General features: G+C 33.2%; 1 long non-coding RNA gene across 1 annotated transcript; it reads right to left on the bottom strand.

Moving 5' to 3' along the window:
- Nucleotides 1–9,221: 9,221 nt before the first annotated feature.
- LOC114757700 (uncharacterized) lies at nt 9,222–19,881 on the bottom strand. The gene is made up of 3 exons (XR_003741595.1): nt 19,803–19,881; nt 16,908–16,910; nt 9,222–9,233 (listed from the first exon to the last, which is right to left on the bottom strand). It is a non-coding gene; the product is annotated as an uncharacterized LOC114757700 (long non-coding RNA).
- Between the last annotated feature and the right edge of the window lie 311 nt (nt 19,882–20,192).

Below are 20,192 nucleotides of genomic sequence, written 5' to 3'. Positions count from 1 at the left end.
AGGTGTCTCCACGTCACTCTTCAACCTCTCAAACGTTTCTGGACAATCTTCAAACTCCCCTTCAATCATGTTGGCCATATCTTCAAGACAGTCAGCTTTATATGTACTTGTGTTAAAATTAGTTGATCCACATCTTTCACTTTACCCTCAGCTACTATTAGCCACATCTCTTGTCTCCCCATACTTTGTCCAATACTTATAATTTTGATCAATTCCATTAATAATTAAGTGGCTCTCACAAACTGATGGTAGAACCCTCTTTAGAAGGCAAAATTTAACACAAGGGTAAATAATGTGATTGCGATCATTGGCATGCTCAACCTTAAACTTAAGAAAATATTCTACGCTGTCTCAATATTCCTTTAATAGTAGGTTGGTAGACATCTATTTCTTATCTATGGTCCCCATCTGATATTAAACATTTAGAGGGAAATGTGATCAGCAACTCAAACATGTTGAGCGAATTAAACAAAGATAGGAACTCAATAAGTCACCATTGATCGCATGTTACCTTTTTTTAATTTTAATTCTACTATTCCAACTGTTAACAACTAGTAATTCTAGTTACTAACAACAAGTAACTGAAATAAATTAAATCATATGATATTCCATTTGAAAAAAATTGGCAGCATAACACTTAAAAATAAGCATTTTTTAGGTTTTATGCCCTCTATTTGTAAACTTTCAAAAAATTACTAAATAGCAAACCAACAGCAGAGCAATATCATTATTAATAACAACGTTCATGAAAGAAAAACAAAGCCATTTAATTCCAACCGACTTATATGGAAGTTTAGTTCTTCATAATAAAAATGAAGCTATTGAATTTAGAAACAATGCCATCTAAATTCAATCATGTCTCCTTTCAATTGAAAAAAATTCAGCAGCATAATGGCTTAAAATGTGCACTTTCTAGGCCTTATGCCTTCTCTTTCCGCTACTTTAGCTTCAAAAAATAAATCTTTCAGCATTAAACGAGCAACGCAATTTCAATTCACAAAACCTAACACCTAAAACTATCATCCATGCAAGTTTAATTAAATCTAAATGACCTAAAACTATCTAAAACAATGCCATTTCCCATCATTTCTTATTCCCTTTCCTTATTCTTTTACACTCTTACCATTTAATGCTTTAACACATTGAAATAATCAAAACCGACATTGAAATTAAAATAATTACAACCGACATTCAAGCAATCAGAATCCATATTGAACTTCAAACAATCAAAATCAAAACCCATGTTCAACCTCAAGCAAACAGAACCCACTTCAGCTAGAACAACCATACATACACTTCAAGCAGCACGAAACAATGTCATTCAACAAGGAAGGAGAAGGAGAAGAAGAAGCCATGACCAACCTTCAGCAATAAAAGCAGAAACAAACACGAACGATAGAGATTAGAGCGAACTGTGATGCAACATTGCGGAGAGAGAAGGAGACGAAGCCATGGACTGCAAAACGCAATGAAGATGGAGGAGAAATTATGAAATCAATAGGAAAGTTTCAAAAATGAGGTGGAGAAGGTAGGTTAGAGGGGTGGGAGGTTTAGTGAGAGCATGCAAAAGAGGAAGGGCGCATGAAATCTGAAACTAAGTTCGAGCGAAATATATCTAATTAGTGATTTTAAAACACAGTACTTGACAGTTATTGCATAAAACCATCAAGTATTTTAAAAATATACTTGATGATTTTAGTGAACAACCGTCAAATATTCCTATACGAAACAATACTTAACGGTTTTTCGATAAAACCGTTAAGCATTTCAAACAAAAACTTGACCGAACAACTGATAGTGCTACGTCCAGCAAGACAGAAGCCACCGAAATCACATCAGCAGAACAAGTTTCTGATCTCAACAACTGTACAAATATCACAATCACAAGCATAGAACAAAACTGCAGTGGAAGGTAAGATCGATGCCTTTGAAGGGAAGGGTGAGCAAATTGAGTCCGTACTAAGCCAAAATAAAAATACAGTCCTTCATATATAATTGAGGAAGTATTCTGACTATGTGTCAGTCTCATGATCAGAGACATTGGTGGAAAAGGCTTTAAGTATGTGTCCTGCGCTTCTTTTAAAGACCTGTGTAAAGTGTGATACCATACTTCATATAGCAGCAAGGTATGGACATCATGAAATAGTGAAAAAAATTAATTGATTATGCTAAAGCTTATGAAGTTGGAGCTGAAAAAAACTTATAAGAGCAATAAATGATAAGAAGGACACGGCCTTGCATGAAGCAGCTCGTTATGGTCATAGAGAAGTGGTGGATGTCTTAATAATGGAAGAACTAGCTAGATCACTCATATTTTCGTAAAAATGTCAATGATGAAACTCTACTCTATATTGCTGTTGAGAGATGATATTGGAACGTGGTAGATACAATATTGGATAAATGTGATCACCACGATATAATGGCCCTAATGGAAAAACTACTTTGCATGCCGCGGTCCTTCATGATAACGCAGGCGATGCAGTTTTTTTTTTTAAATGATTTTGTAATTTATCATTTATAATAATTTTTCATTTATATATCTAATTTCTTAGAAACAAAACCACAACAAAAAAATTAACCGACATGCGTAAAGATAAAGTTGGAAGCTGTAAACTTTATGATGTTATGGAATGAAGGACAATACAAGAACTCAAATAAGCTTTGTGATGAAATTGGATCAAGTAAACTTAAGAGACTATATTGGTATTAATGCTCAGGGGCGCATGGTTGGTGGTTTATAAATTAAGATATTTGTTTTATAATTTAATTTTTGAATGCCCATAAAGGGTTTGATGGATTGAGTGAAAGAGTATCATTAGATGTTTTAAAAATTATGAGGAACTTCTTTTGCTTACTTGAACATGTCAGTGGTGACATTGAATCACTTATGGTGCAAGGATTGTTTATTATTGAAATTGAGAGCTACCTGATGATATGTAACTGTAAAAGATGTGAAAATATAGGTAGTTATAGATCGCTATGGCTGTTAGGAAGTTTAGGCAGTTAGGGAAGTATGAGTTAGATATGGGAAGCCATTAGTCAATGCCTATATAAATAGAAAAGTCTGCAATCAAGATGCTATGCGTAATCTGACCCAAGTTATATTCTGTTGATACATCTCGTCTCCCTCCGCCTCTTCTCTCTTCTCTTCTCTTGTTCTCGTTGCTTCTTCCCTATTTTTCTATACTTATGAAACATTATAATACTTCAAATTTCAAGAGTGTTCATGTGAGGAAGCAGTTAACTATTTTTAGATGAAACGGATGGTGTTTAATTTGATATTATCTTGACAGGAATAGTATGGAAGTTGTTGACGAGAAACTTGTCGGCAACAAAACAAGCAGATGAAAATGGTTGGGCTTTACTTCACTTGGTAGCACTTTGTGCATATCCAGCTGTGGCAGAGTTGTTGGTAAGAAAAGCTAGAAGATCGTCATACATGAGAGACAACAAGGGAAGGACGACTCTTCACTTTGTACCACTTCATGAAAATTCATATATGATGAAAAAGATACTAGAATTGTCTAGATTGCTATGAAATGGTGGATGAAAAGGGCTTAAATGCCCTTCACTACACTACAATGGGAGAAAGGGGTTTCCTAGATGAACTAAACCATATTGTACCACTAATAAGTGAGTTGTGCAATGAGAAAGATAATGATGAGAACACATCACTTCACCTCCTTGCCCATCGAGCTCCCGAATGGAAGGACATCGATTATTATCATCCTCTTCTGGATCCAGTGTGTGAAAGTGGACACAATGGCACCCAATAATTTCCGTGAAAGTGCTCTTGATATTGCTGTTTATGTTGTGCCTCCAGATTTAGCCAATGAGGTAACAAGAAATAACATCTAGCTCGTTACTAAACATTAAAAAACATAACATGATAAAGTACTTTGATGCTTTACGTGGTGCAGAACACAATGTTGAAGAAATTGATAACTATTGGAACAGGTCAAGAAGACGAGTTCTAGACACTACTACATATATATATATATATATATATATATAACGATGCCGACGGTTAAAAAGAAAAACACCGTGAAAAAAAAACAGTAGCATTTTTGAAATTATAAGGAGTGATTGTTCATATTTCATGATGATTATTAATTTAATCACCATGGAAAGTTCTTTTAACAGTGGTTATTAATATAATTGTCATTAAAAGATCTTTCCATGGTGGTTTTTAATATAACCGCCATAGAAAGTTTTAAACTATCATGCGTTTTTGTTTTCACAATTTCATAGTTACACAGCACTGTGGTCCCCTGGTCTATCCCACTACCCAAAGTGTATTTTTTGGCAAATCCTCACCTTTTACCGTCATTTTTGGTCCTCCATTTGTGGCCTTTTGGCTTGCCGCCGTCTTTTGCCGATCATACTCATCTTTTCTTGCATTTTACTCTTCTCCCACTACATGAGTTTCCTCTTCATTCATTCTTTTCTGTTTTTTTTCTTAATGTCTTGGATGTTTTGATTATATAAATCTACTTTATATCAAATGAGTTGATTGGTTTCACATTTTGGACGTTTTGCATTGTTTATTTTGAGTATTTTATATGTTTAATGTAACATCCCAAATTTTATTTGGGTTTGTAAGTGGTTAATTATAGAAAGTTTGGATTAAATCTTTGATCATGGAAATAAATAAAAAATATAATAATATATCCAAGAAAAAGAGATATTTAAAAGAGAATCAAATAAAATAAAATAAACACAAATATATATATAACTGTATACATACTATATTAAAAAAAAAAAAGAAAATAACAATGATTTATTAAGAGTGTGTGTGTGTGTGTAAAATAAAAGGTGAAACGGAAGAAATCCAAAATATCCCAAACAACTTGGTTATCTTGAATATGTAGTAGTTTTAGTAGGAATATAAATGTATATACGTATCATATCGGTTTAAGTTTTTTTTTGGATATATTTATGTTATATATATACATGTTTTAAATGATTCCCTAGAATTCTAAATAATTAGATAAGAGAAATTAAATTTGTCTATTTATATACATGTATATATGTATATAGGTAGCCTAAACCTAGTTTTTCATAGGTGCTCTCTTTCAGTCTTTTTTCTGCTGTCAAATACCTCTCCTCCTCCTCTAGTCTTTCTTTTCTTTTTCTCTTCCCTCTCATTAACTCCCCCTTTCATCATATTACGTAGAGTGCTACTTGGCTCTCTTTCTTTTTGCCTTTCCTTTTCTTGAAATTTACGTGGCTATATATATCCCAGGTATAATGATCTTCTGAATTCTCAATTTTCTGCAATTGTAGTCCTAGCTTTTAGATATATATATATATAACTTTCTCCAGATCACGTTATACTGTGAATTGACCTTGTATGTAGCTTTATAAATTTACATGGGTTACCACACTACTAGAAAAAAGACTTTTAACGTCGCAAAATAACGACGGTTAAGCAGAAAAACGACGTGGAAAAAAAGGCGGTGGCATTTTTGTAAATAAAATGAAGAGGGGCTGAACTTTCCACGACGGTTTTCTTAAAAACCGCCATGGAAAGTGTGTTCTTCTAAACCCCCGGCGCTCGAGTTTGCTTCACTTTCTTTCTCATTTCTTTAGTGCGCCATGATCCCCCTTTGCCCTACCACCGAAAAACTGCCATTACCGGCCATTCCCGCCACTATCCCACTGTTTAAACTCCTCCATTGAGCTTGTGGTGCCTTGCCGCCGTCCGCCGCCGTTCAAACGCCTCTCATTTCACCTCATTCTTGCTCAGCCGCGGTCCCCTCCGTCCCACCACCAAAAACCGGTCATACCCCACACTATCCCACCGTTGAAACTCCTGCATTGAGCTTGTGGTGTGTCCGCCGCCGTCCACCGCCGTTCGAAGCCCTCACTTCGCATTTGAGTCTTCTCTGCTCTCTGTGAGTATCCTCTTCTTTCATTCTTTTCAATTTTTCTTGTTTTATTGAATATTTTGGCCATGAAAATCTGTTATATATGAAATGGGTTTGTTAGTTTTACATTATGATTGGCTTGTATTGTTCATTTTGCATTTTTTATGTGGTTGAACTGTGGATTGGTGTTGATTAGTGGGTATTGGATGTGAGAAAACCTTAATTCCTTCTTATATACTGTATTAGAAACATGTTTAAATGTTTGGAGTTGACTAGTTGTGAAGTTTTTAAATTTTTTAATAATTTTTTGATATTTATTTCGAATTTTTGGTAATTTTCTTGTAATAAATATAAGAATTTAGTAATAAATAATCTGTTTGCTATTTTGTATTTTTTTTCTTCGTTATGAATTTTGATTGATAGTAAAGTGTTTAAATAATCTGTAGAACAATGGATCGTAGTTGGATGAAAGCTAAGAGAATTAGCAAAGAATATGAGGATGGGGTTGAAAAGTTTCTTGAGTTTGCTCAGAGAAATGCCCCTAGTAAAAGAGATGGATTGTATTATTGTCCTTGTGTCAAATGTTTAAACAATAGTCGACGGAGTATTTCTGAGATAAAAGAGCATCTTATCTGTGATGGGATAAATTTGAGGTATACAAATTGGATATGGCATGGAGAAATTAGAAAGACTACACTGTCTGCAAATGAGAAGGTTGTGAATGAAGACTTTGGTGATAGAATTTCGGATATGTTTCGTGATATAAGGTCTGAATCCTCTACACAGTTTTCTTCCACCTTGGAAACTTTGTATAGTGATGCAGAGACACCTTTATACCTGGGGTGCAAAGATGATTACACAAGATTGATAACCGTATTGAAACTAATGAATTTGAAGGCAAGAAATGGTTGGACCGATGCTAGTTTTATGGAATTGATTGAATTGCTGAGTGATATTCTTCCCAAAGGGAATTCACTTCCGAAACGAATGTATGAGGCAAAAAAGATTTTGTGTCCGATGGGTTTGGAATATGAGAAGATACATGCGTGTCCTAATGACTGTATATTATTCAGAAATGATTATGAAGGGTTGAATAAGTGCCCTAAATGTGGGACTTCAAGATACAAAATGAAGAAAGATGATGGTGATTATAATGAGATGACTAAAGGTTCTCCTTCAAAGGTTCTGTGGTATCTTCCAATAATACCACGATTTAAGTGTCTATTTGCTAATGCCACAGATGTAAAGAACTTGAGATGGCATTTTGATGAGAAAATATGTGATGGAAAGCTTCGTCACCCAGCAGATTCTCCTCAATGGAAAACAATAGATCAAAAATTTTCTCAATTTGGTGGCGAGCCAAGAAACCTTCGGCTAGGGCTTTGTACGGATGGAATTAACCCATATGGTAATCTTAGTAGCACACACAGTGCTTGGCTAGTGCTCCTCGTAATTTACAACTTGCCTCCTTGGTTATGTATGAAAAGAAAGTATATCATGCTATCTTTGATGATCTCAGGGCCAAAACAACCGGGAAACGATATCGATGTGTATTTGGCACCTTTGATTGATGATCTGAAGAAATTATGGGAAGAAGGTGTTGATGTGTTTGATGCATATAAACAAGAGACCTTCAATTTACGTGCCATGATCTTCACCACGATAAATGACTTTCCAGCATATGGAAATTTGTCAGGATACAGTGTTAAGGGGCATAAAACATGCCCGATATGCGAAGAAGGCGCCCATTATATGCAACTTAAACATGATAGGAAGACAGTATACCTTGGTCACAGAAGGTTTCTTAGTCGGTATCACCCTTACCGTAGATTGAAAAAGGCATTTAATGGCTCACAAGAATATGAAATGTCTCTAAGACCATTAACTGGAGAAGAAGTTTATCAGCGGGTGGAGGGAATTAATGTGGTCTTCGGTAAGAAGAAGAAGAAGAAGACTGTCGGTGAGAGAAATATATGGAAAAAAAGATCTGTCTTTTTTGATCTTCTATATTGGCAAAGTCTTGATGTGAGGCATAGTCTAGATGTGATGCATGTGGAGAAGAATGTATGTGAGAGCCTTGTTTGTGCCCCTTTTGACAACAAAGTTTACTGGTTCGATTCACTCTATGGAAGTCCATCCGAAGAAACCAAAGATGTCATCGACACGTTAGTTTTTATTTATATATTTATTACTTGTGAAGTTTATACAAGCATGCTCTAATATCATTTTCTCTTATAATGTTGATAGGGCTTTTCATACTTTTAATGTTGTGGCGATTAAACAAAATAGACAAGTACCAACATGGATTCTTCCAAAGGTATATGTTGTTTTGAACTAACTTTTAAACATTTTTGGATGAATTAAAGTTAATGTTTATAATCAATAATGTCTAATATTCAAATTTTATATCTTATTTTTTAGTACCATTGTCAACAAGGACATGTTGAATGTGGATATTATGTCATCCGCTACATAAATGACATAATTGAGACAGGAACGACTGAGAAATTAGACGAGGTAAAGATGAGTTACGTTGCATGACGTTCTTCAATTCATTTCATATTTTTGACTAAGTTTACTATGTTATTTTTGATTAACAGATATTTCAAAATACTGCGCCATATCTCATGGATGACATCAACTTGATGAGGGACACTTTGTCAACAACATTGGTAGAAAAAATTGAAATTTAGCTTTCAAATAGATAGGTTATTTCTCAAAAAATTCATTGTTAGATGTTTTCTCTCAGTTCCCTCTTATATGTACATGTTCATGATTTCCATTGTACAGAGAAGTAGTTACTTCTATTTCAGAATTGTTGGACCTAGCTAGCCAATACATGTTCCTTGGTCTTAATTAACCACCTAGTTCTATTATATTGGCTGGTTCCCTATTTTCGAATTGTGTAAAAGAAATTTCAATGCTGTATATATATCAACTAGCTAATTGATCTTGTTCTGCGTGATCTGCACTACCTACATTTATTTGGAACTGTAGACTGCAGGGTGGTAAAAATGAAAATCAAGCAAAATTTTTTTTTTAAAAAAATGTATTTTTAACGGCGGTTATATATATAACCGCTGTTAAAATAATATTCCACAGCGGTTTACCTAAAAACCGCCGTTGAAAGTCAAATTTCAACGGCGGTTTTTATTTTAACCGCCGTGGAAAATCAATTTTCCACGGCGGTTCAAAACCGCCGTGTTTTCTTTACCTTTCAACGTCGCCTTTATCAACTTCGCCTTCAAAACCGCGATGAAAAGCCACTTTTAACCGCTGTGAAAAGCCTTTTTTCTGGTAGTGCCATTTGATTCCTTCTCTATTTCCACTTCTGTTTGTCACTTTTCCTTCATGTACCTTGTCCTTCCTTGTCAGATGTCATAAGTCCCATGAAAACACACAATAAGATATTCTTGTATATTAATGTTACCCTTAGACACTAGTACCTTACGGCATGTTTCCTATCCCTTTTGCATTCAAATGTCACGTTTTGATCCTAGGATTGCAGTACCTTTGATTAAATTATTTTAATGCTATCCCTCCTCCTAAACCCACATACACGCACATTATATGTGGGTGTGTGTGTGTGTGTGTGTATAATACATGATATGAGTCTAAACTATGATTTAAAAATTTAGGAGCTATAAAAGATGGGGTTTTGCAAATTTAATGTTTGCAATCTGCTTATTATATATATTATTATGAGTTATAACTTCAAAAAAAAATTTATATAATCCTAATCATGTGAACCGAAATTAATCGTTTTGGGTCATTTGGGAAAATTTTAAGGCTCTAAAAATTGCCCAAGTATTAATCAATAATAATATTCTTATAAAATTTTACATATAAGAATTTAATGCTCTAGGACACCTTTAGAGTAATTCAGGATAAATTGCTTTGTAGTTCAAAGTATAAATTAATAGTTTGCTGTGTGTGATTTTTGTAGACTCTCATTGAGAGCCTTATTGATTGGGATTTGCTGATTGACTACTTGTGATCTTGAGGATACCAGATAACTTGGGGTTTTTTTATGTGTGTGCAATCTTTATCCATCATGATTAAATTGGTATTAACAGTAGTAGATACACATAATTCGATCAGCTTAATAGATACAAATAAATAAATAAGACTAAAAAGGTGAAGGAATAAAATTATATTATCTTCTATGTTATTTGAATTCTCCTTTAAGCATGAATGTATTTTGGTTATTTTTGTGAAAATTTATGGTAATTCGTTTTCTTTCAAGCATACTTGCATATACTGGATTTGTTATATATTCATGACATGAATAGGCAGTTGGACTTGGGAGTTTATGATATTGATATATGTGACAAATTGTGACCACGTGGTTTGCCTCCACTTAGCGCAAAGTTGTTGGCCTTTTAAAGTCCCGTTCCTTATTACTTACCTGGCCAAGTTTGTAGAGGGGAAACGTGGGATAGTGACACCTCTTGGTTCTTTTAAGGAGGGGGTCCATAGTCTAGGCTTGGGCTCTGTATCTTTGGCCAGATACATTCTAAGTACTGGAGTAGCTTTGGTCAGTCCAGTGTGTGAGCCAGATAGTGTATAAGCCTATGGTTCCAGTCAGCGGAATAAGGTTGGATGGAGCAATAAGGGAGGAAGCATCCATTGCACATGAACATGGTATATTATTAAATTAGTTACATATTTTGCTAATGATTATTTAAGCTGTTGCCATATTTGTTTGCCTAGCTAATATGAAAATGTTTGGGTAATGGTTGTGTCTACATGGTTGAGCTCTGGGTTACTGAGACGTTTGTGCTCACCCCAATTGTTTAACATTTTTCAGGTGACAATCCTTATAGGGAGTAAGGGAAGGTACCAGAGGAGTGAACTAGTGGCTCTTAGACTTCTCAAGTACATGCTGAGTTGATTTGATTCTTTACTATTTGCCATGACCCTAGGACACAAAATCATTATTTTGTTAATTCCTTGAATTGATGGACTTTAGTGCTTTATTTCAAAATTTCACCATGGTTTATGTTATGTTAGACTTTGAGATTGCAAACTTAGATAATTATGCTCGAATTATATTATAGGTTTTATTGCTCATGTTTATTTGATGTAGTAGTTAAAAGGTTGAGTCTTTGAGTGTTGACTTTATTATTGAGACCTTAAGATTAAACTAGTTTTTACATGGTGTTCTGAGTAGCTTAGGAAATTGGGTGTTACATTTGAGGGGTTGATTGGTGCATTTGGAATTAGAAAACCGCAATTACTTCCTATACACTGCATTAGAAACTTGTTCAAGACTTCAAAGTTGATTAATTTTTAATTTTGTAATTTTTGAATAATTTTATGATATTTTATTTTGAATTTTTGTTAAATTTTTGTGATAAACTTTATTATTTACCAATGAAAAATATTTAAGTGTTTTGGCCTTTTTTTTTTTGTTAAGAACTTTGATTGATGATAAAGTGTTGTTTGAAATTTCATGGCAAATGGATATTAATTGTGTTCCTGTTTTGGATTCAAAAATTTTAGCTTTAAGAGAGTATCTTTTGTGCTTGGAGTTGGTTGGTAATATTTGAAATTAGATAAATGCAATTACTTCCTATACACGGTATTAGAAACATGTTTACATCTTCAAAGTTGATTAGTTCTTAAGTTTGTAAATTTTTAATAATTTTTTTGATATTTTATTTCAAATTTTTGTCAAATTTTTGTAATTTACTTTGAGATTTACCAATAAATAATCTATTAAGTGTTTTGGCCAATTATTTTTATTTTTGTTATGAGCTTTGATTGATGATAAAGTGTTATTTAAAATTTCATGACAAATGGATATCATTTGTGTTCCCATTTTCAATTTAAAAGTTTTAGTTTTAAGAATCTTTATTTATTAGATTGGTTTGAGATTGTTGCTTTCATTTTGTTAGTTATAGTTGTTCAAATGTATCTTGTATTTGTTTTTTATATTATTGGTTAGTTGATTGATTGATTTTTCTATCATTTAAATAATTTAGGATTCGTTATATTTAAGGAGAAATTCTGTAAAAAAATTTATAAAATAAAAAAGAAATTCCCTTAACTTGTAATTAAGTGTTAGTTAATTTTAATTTATTGACTAACTCTTAATTATTTTATTTATTTGAATATTTAAATTAAGCAGTTGGAATTGAGCTTAATAACTATACTCATTGACTCTATAGAACAATGGATTGTAATTGGATAAAAGCTAGGGGAATTAGCAAAGAATATAAGGATGAGGTTGAAAGGTTTCTTGAGTTTACTCAGAAAAATGTCTCAAGTAAAAGAGATGGCTTGTATTTTTGTCATTGTGTTGAATGCTTAAACAATAGTCGGCGGAGTATTTTTAAGATAAGAGAGCATCTTATCTGTAATGGGATAAATTTGAGGTACACAAAGTGGATATAGCATGGCAAAATTAGAAAGACTACTCTGGAAAGGAGAAAGTTGTTTTGGTGATAGAATTTTGGATATGTTCTGTGATATAAAGTCTGAGTCCTTTGCTCATATGGAAGCTTGTGTAGTGATGTAGAGGTGCCTTTGTACCCAAAGTATAAAGATGATTACACAAGGCTAACAAGCATGTTAAAGTTGATGAATTTGAATGCAAGAAATGGTTAGACTGATGCTAGTTTCACTGAATTGCTTGAATTGTTGAGTGATATTCTTCTAAAAGGGAATTTATTTTCAAAAGGAATGTATGAGGCAAAGAAAATTGTGTTCGATGGGTTTGGAACATGAGAAGATACATGCATGCCCTAATAACTGCATATTGTTCAGAACTGAGTATGAAGGATTAAATAAGTGCTCCAAATGTGTCACTTCAATGTGCTAATACTATAGAAGCAAAGAATTTGAGATAGCATTCTGATAAGAAAATATGTGACGAAAAGCTTCGTCACCTCGTGGATTCTTCTTAATGGAAAGCAATAGATCAAAAATTTCCTCAATTCAGTAGTGAGCCAAGAAACATTTGGGTTGGGCTTTGTAATGATGGAATTAATCTATATAATAATCTTAGTACCACACACAGTGCTTGGTTGATTCTCCTAGTAATTTACAACTTGCCTCCTTGGTTATGTATGAAAAAAAAGTATATCATGCTATCTTTAATAATCTCAGGGCCAAAACAGCTGGGAAATAATATTGATGTGTATTTGGCACCTTTGATTGAGGACTTGAAGAAATTATAGGAAGAAAGTGTTGATGTATTTGGTGCATATAAACAAGAGATCTTCAATTTACATGCCATGATCTTCACTGTAACATCTTGAAGATTTTAACCTGGTAGATAAGGGAATTAAGATGGACCAGGGACTAGTTAATGTAGAGGGGACATGGTTCTCCCAAGTTTTGAACAAAAACCCAGATAGTGGCTGGGCTAATATTTTAAAATATTAGTTGAAAAAGATTTGATTGGGAAGTTAGATTAGAAATTCCCAAAAATTCCTAAAAAATCTTGTAAAATAGAATTAAGGGTCAAGAAAAAGTATTTGAGGCCCCAAAGGAATTATTGAAATAAAAATAAATTAATATAAAATTTTCTACATTTTTAGCAATTTTTGGTTACACTAAGTAATAGTAACCCAAATTAATTATTTAAAATATTTAGAGGCTCAATAATTCTGAAAAAAATATGGAAAACTTTCTTAGAAGATTGTCATAATTTATAAAATTGTTCCTGATTTCAAATAATGAGTAGGTTAGCCTTAATAATATTTAAAGGGAATTATTGTTGGTAGAACATCAGTTTAGCTAGAAATAGAATTTAGAAGATTTTAGAGTGAATTAAATTCTGAGAAAAATCATTAAACTTTCCTACACTAAGAGAAGGTTAATAATGCATTGAGATGAATTTTCTGAGAATAATCGGGGAAGTGTATTTTTCTACAAATTTTTTCAGGTCAAATGGCTCATATATCACTCCTAAAATGGCCCATTTACAGGGAAATAAAAATAAAATGGGTTTTTTAGAAGGTGATTAAGAGGAATTAATCATGATGATTAAGGAAGTTAGCCAATATTAGGCTAATTAATCTTGACATGATATAAGCATGTGACATCATCACCATGACATCATGCGGACAAGTGATAAGATCATGTTCTTGAGGCATAGGATTTGTCCATTATTTTCATTTTGTTTTCTATTATTTTTGGAAAAAATGGAGGGCTAGGATTTGTCCACCCACCCCTTGTAATTTTGTTGAAATTCAAGAGTTAAGAGTTAATCAAATTGCTATAAATACACCCTCCTACACTTATGAATTTCAGCCAAGAGGGAACCTTTGAGGAGACCTTGTTGCTATTGAAACAATACAATAAAATATGCCCTCCCATCACCATACCCTCCTTATGACTCCTTGACATGGACCCAGTCCTTATGTACTAAGCAACCCAGCCAAAGTTCACCCTACTTATATCAAGTGAAAAGGCCCCTTCTACACCTAAGTCGCCCAGCATGGACTATGGTGTAAGAGGTATCTACCTAAGAACTCTATCTCAATTATGGGCTATGGAAAAGGAAGAACTATGATTAGTAGTGTAAGTATGCCGTGTGGACTTCAAGAACAATTATCCACCACATAACAAATCCCAACCTCCATATATGAACCTCATGCATAGTAACAATATAAATTAAAAATATCAGAGTTCTTTAAACAATGTACAACATATTTTCATTTTCTTTAATAACATAATATTAGTATATCAAATTCAGTAAAACAAGAAAATAGAATTTCCAATAAAATACAACCCATGCATAATTAGATCAACATACTTCCCACTTCACCAAAATTTGTTGTATAAGAAAATACATACTTTATTCATAGACATACTTTCACAAATTAATTTGAGAAAATAAAAGCATAGTAAACACTTTACGATCCAAAGCATAAATATAAAATAAATTAATCTTGATTACCTCAACTTGAAGTTTAACTTTACTTGAGAAATAAGAGTACGAATTACAAACTCTAAAACACAAAATAGTCTACACAACAATATAGATACAATTTAATATATAGAAATAAATAACTTAATTATATAAAACTTATTATTAATATATATTTACTACCCATAATTCTAATTCTAAATTAAAATTTTCAATTATTTATTCTAACATCGTTTAAAATTTTTCTCACTGCAAACAATCATTTAAACCACAAGTTTACCTAAAATTTTATTTTATTTAATTGTATAAAATTCTAATTTGTAGGTTAAGTTTCAAACTTCAAAAATTCTCTAATAACATATCCTCAGCATTTTCAACATTCTAAACTGATTAAAATCTTAATAATATATCAAACAACTCAAATAAATTATTTAACTCAAATTTAATCAGTACAAGTGTCATATATATATATATCTGAAATAAAAGGTTTTCAATTAAAATTTAATTTAAAGTTCTAAAAGCAACAAATGGATAAATATAAACTGATTAAAATTAACTACTCATTTATCTTTAAATTTTTATGGTCATCTATTATCAAAATTCAATACCTACTCCATATCTGAATCCTAATATTTTCTCTAATCACCATAATAATATACCCATGAGGTAGATCTAGTTGAGTAGAAAAATTTTCATAAAGGAAGTTTTGTGATTAGGAGTAGTTTTACCTACCAAAAATAAATACTAAAGCTTAAAGGAGGAGAAAAATGAAGGAGGACGAAGAGGAAAACGCATTTTCTGCAACATGTAATATAGTTAGGAGCATAGCACACCTAATGACCCCATGTGATAATTGAGACAATTAAGGTTTACGACCCTTTGTAAAAAATGTTTTTTATAATCCTTTTATTTCAATAAATCATGTTTTAGGTAAATCCTCTTTACCCAAGTAATTACATGGTAAAATTTCATTTATCATGAACTAATTTTTCTTTTTCAAATATATTTAAATCATAGGAATAAAAATTAGGATGTTACATGTAGCGTACATGAAGATACTGGGATGAATGTATAAATTATGAGTAGTCATGTTTAGCCTTGGCCTTTATTAGGGTTTAGAGTTAATTAAGCTTTGACTAGCAAGAAAAATTGAGCTATTGAGTAGTTGAAATCGGAAATTTGAGGCTTAGAAATACTAAGATTGATGGTTGGAGGTCATATCTCTAAACCTTTTTGAGTACACTTGGAAATCGGGCATTTTCAAGGGTCAAATGATCTTACTTTTAAGTGATTCATTTTGTATTGGAAAATAGACATCTCAAGCCTTCTAAAGAGGCTTAGTTTGTAATTTTTGGAGATTGATAGAGCTAGATATGAATTTTTGAATTTGGCCCTTTTTGTCTGTGTCGTTTGTTAGATGTTCGCTGTAGTGAACAAAATAGAATGGTAATTATGTTGTTTGCTAGATGTTCACTATAGTGAATGCAATAAAATCTGGTTTTATGAACCAGTTGGCAGCTGCCAAAAACAAAGGGGAGTAGGAAGAAGATTGATTGGGCTCTGTGAGGGCTTCACTGTTTGGCCTTTTAAGAGTGTTTTTGAGCTTCTTAACACTCAAGCAAGCTTCCTAGACTTGATTTTTGACCCTTTCCTCTTAGATTTTCAGATTTTTGAATAGTTGGATCTTGAGGTTTCTTGAGGATTGCAAATTGGGGTAAACTTTGACCGATTAATTTGAGTTTAAATGGTTTAGATGGGTTAGATTAAGTGTTTGATCGGTCTAGATTTCTTGTATTTGGAGTTTTGAAGATTTTGAGGTTAGGTTTATGATTTCTTGAAGTTTTTGATGGATAATGATAATGTAGATATCGGAAATGAGTTTTGATGATTGGGTCATGCTAATATGAGTTAGAATTGTTGATTAATCAGTTTAGATTGTTGATAGAACTAGAACTGCTCAAATGAGTATTTTTGAGGTTGAAGCCTAAGTGTGAAATTGGGATTTCTGATTGAATTGCATACTTTGAGGTTAGTGAATGGTTTAGAGGAGTTATTTGTGCTATTGGGGTCCCAAGTTTAGTTTTGGATGGATTGATTTGTGGCTGTGGTGAGATTTGAGTACTTAGAGGATTAGGATCTCTAATTATTGTACATACCCACTCAAGTAGTTATGTTTTGACTTTGTGGTTGCGCTGTGTTGTGTAGACCATTTGTGAGTTGTGACTTGGACCCGAAGAAATTTTCTTTGACTTCAGGCCTTTGGCTTTTCTTTAGATGTGAATGTTTTAAAACTGACTTTCAATATATCAGCCAAACAAGTTTATGCTAAACTAACTTTCTTTTTTTCTTTTTTTGGTTAATAAAAGCCTATCCAAATATAAATTACATTATGCTAATTAACTTTTATCTCAACTTGAGTTTGCAAATCCCAGTTAAAATAAAAGTCACTTTTGCCAATGTTAATTCAAACAAGCCCCGATCATCCAAAAAGTAGCTTTATAATTGACTGCAGCTATGTTGTTCGGCGTAAAATGCTGTCTGAACTACCTTCTGAAATCATGTTAATTGTGATGCTTGCCCTTCATCATCCTAAATGTCATTAAATTTTGTGGCCAAGTGGGACGACATTAAGTTTTATGCTGCTACATCGACCCATATTCTTGTTACGTATGTGCTGAGTTACAAGCTCATTTCAGGTGGCATAATCACCCAGACCCGCTTTAAGTCTTGATCAGATGCGAAGTTTTTGGGGGATGGCGATTGTTGCAACCCTCTTTTGAACCAACCAGCATTGGCTAGTTACAAGGAGGAGGCTGAAGATGAAGTGAGAAATAAAAGAAACGGGGTTCAAAGTCAAAACTTGTATCCTACAGAGTTATTCCTGGTAGAAAATTTGGCTTCCCCCACAGAATCTATTAAAAGAAACCCCATCAATGGTTATTGTTAAATTATACTCCTCCGAAGGTTGTCCCGAGAAGCCTAGCTATGACTTATGACAATAGTCCTTCCATCATTAGGAGGAGAACTCACAGTAATTAAAAGCAACCCCTAAAGCTGTATGTCTTGGTGTGAATATTTTACACAATTTGAATTCGATCGTTGCAGGGTGGTGTCACGTTGTTCATGTATAAATCAATTACCTCTGCCAGATCTCTTCAAAGTGCTCTGAGTCAATGCACTAAATAAATTTTAAATCCCATTATACTGTACAGCGTTTTTTATTTCGGCCTTTTTTTATACTGTGTCATTTGGCCTTAACTTCAAATGCATTGATCATATGCTTGAGCTCTTTCTCAATTATCTTCTCTTTTCTCAAACCTCCACCACACAAAGGACCCTATAATAGGTTCATGCCATTTGCCGACACTGGTCCAATGTTACCCAAATTAAAAAAAGCAAAGGATATTCTTTTAATTTTTGTGATCAGCATTGTACATTACGATACATCCGGCTTTTTGTGCTTAAAAGTCAGAATTGTGTTTTGACGATATTTGTTTGCTGACCTAACAAAAAACAGAACTGTTTCGGAGTTAGTTGTTGTGGATTAGATTAAGATAAGATATAGCTCCTTCCCACTTACCTTTCCTTTAAAAGTAAATGATAAAACCCTCCCATTGCTCTCGTCCTTGTTTCTTTACAGGTTCAACCACCACTCAATGCACTTTACTCATCTACCTTCTTTCAACCACCCCATACAATTTCACTCTTTCTCATTCAACTCTCTCCCCCTCACTCACACTACTTCCACAAAATCATCTGAAGAAGTAAAGAGTTACTGTTTCACCCTTTTACAAGGCTCCCTCAACAGCTATTTTTAAGGTCCTTGACTACTTGTATTACATCTACACAAAATAAGATCACATTGTTTTTCAGTTTGATGTAGCTTTATGTCTTGCTATATTGATATTGCTTAGAAGATTGCATTATTTCTTTTTGCCCTTGTTCTTGCTCTTACTTTTATTCTTGTTGGAACATTTGGACCTATTTTAAGTTACAAAAGCTGTGGTGCTGTGGCTGTCATAGCTGAAAATGTAAATGTTGGCTAGTGTGGGATTAATTAATTTCAGATCCATAGGGACAATACATTTCTTATAGCAGCAAGAAGCCAAATTTTATGTTTGAATTCTAATCCATCTAATTGGCAGTGGGTCAACGACTCAAGGCTAACTTAATTTTACTTGATTCTCGCCCATGCAGTGGATAAATAATTAATATTCCATGGGTATGATAAATCACACGCCACAGATCCAATCCTTCATCCGTAATTATCATTATCTATGTCTGTTTTAGTGTTTCTAAAAATATAGAACTTGACTTTAAGAAAAAGGAAGAAGAAAGAGAAATATTTGGCATATGGTTATATTGTCTGGCATAACCAAAATTCAGAGGTTTCATTTTTTATGGATTTTATAAACAGTTTCAGTGAAAAAGTAGTTGGATGGAGACAACAGCTGATAATGCTAGCTTCAGCAAGACAGAAGCCACCAAAATCACGACAGTAGACCTGTTTCTGATCCCGACAACTGCACAATTGTCACAATTACAGGCATGGAACTTGAGTTTCACAAAGCTGCAGTGGAAGGCAACATCAATGTCTTTAAAGAGAAGGGTGAGCCAATTGAGTCCATACTAACCCCAAATAAAAATACAATCCTTCATATACACTTCACGAAGTACACTGACAGTGTTTCAGAGAAATTTGTGGAAGAGGTTTTACATATGCGTCGTGCACTTCTTTTGAAGACCAATGGGAAGGGTGGTACCATACTTCATATAGCAGCAAGGTATGGACATCATGAAATAGTGAAAAAATTATTTGCTTGTGCTAGAGACTCTGATATTTATGAAGTTGGAACTGAGAAAAGACCTACAAGAGCAACAAATAATAAGAAGGACACGGCCTTGCACGAAGCAGCTCGTTATGGTCACAATGAAGTGGTTGATGTCTTAATAAAGGAAGAACCTGATCACACATATTTTGATAAAAATGTTGATGATGAAACTCCACTTTATATTGCTGTTGAGAGACAAAATTGGGACATGGTAGATACATATTGGATCAGAGTAGTTCACCACAATATAATGGCCCTAATGGCAGAAATGCTTTGCATGCTGCAGTCCTTCATGGTGACACAGGTATTTTATTGTATGACTTTGTGATTTATCATCTATAATAATTAATCTTTCATTTATATACCTAATTTCCTAGGAATAAAACGACAACAACCAAAATTAATTAACATGCTTAAACTAACTTTTCTTTAAAAAAAAAATGAAATAACAACTGATATAAACTCTTTGAAATAATTTAACAGAATTGTTACTGATTATTTTAGTAAAATTATGATAGTTAAGATTGAAATTAACACTCCAAATTTGAAGAGTGTTCATGTGAGAAAGTAGCTAATTATTTTTAGATGAAATGGATGGTGTCTAATTTG

This window comes from Neltuma alba, unplaced genomic scaffold, assembly GCF_004799145.2.
Source record: "Neltuma alba isolate B1F8T4 unplaced genomic scaffold, ASM479914v2 tig00001496_pilon, whole genome shotgun sequence".
Classification (NCBI taxonomy): domain Eukaryota; kingdom Viridiplantae; phylum Streptophyta; class Magnoliopsida; order Fabales; family Fabaceae; genus Neltuma; species Neltuma alba.
This window is presented reverse-complemented; position numbering and strand designations above follow the sequence as displayed.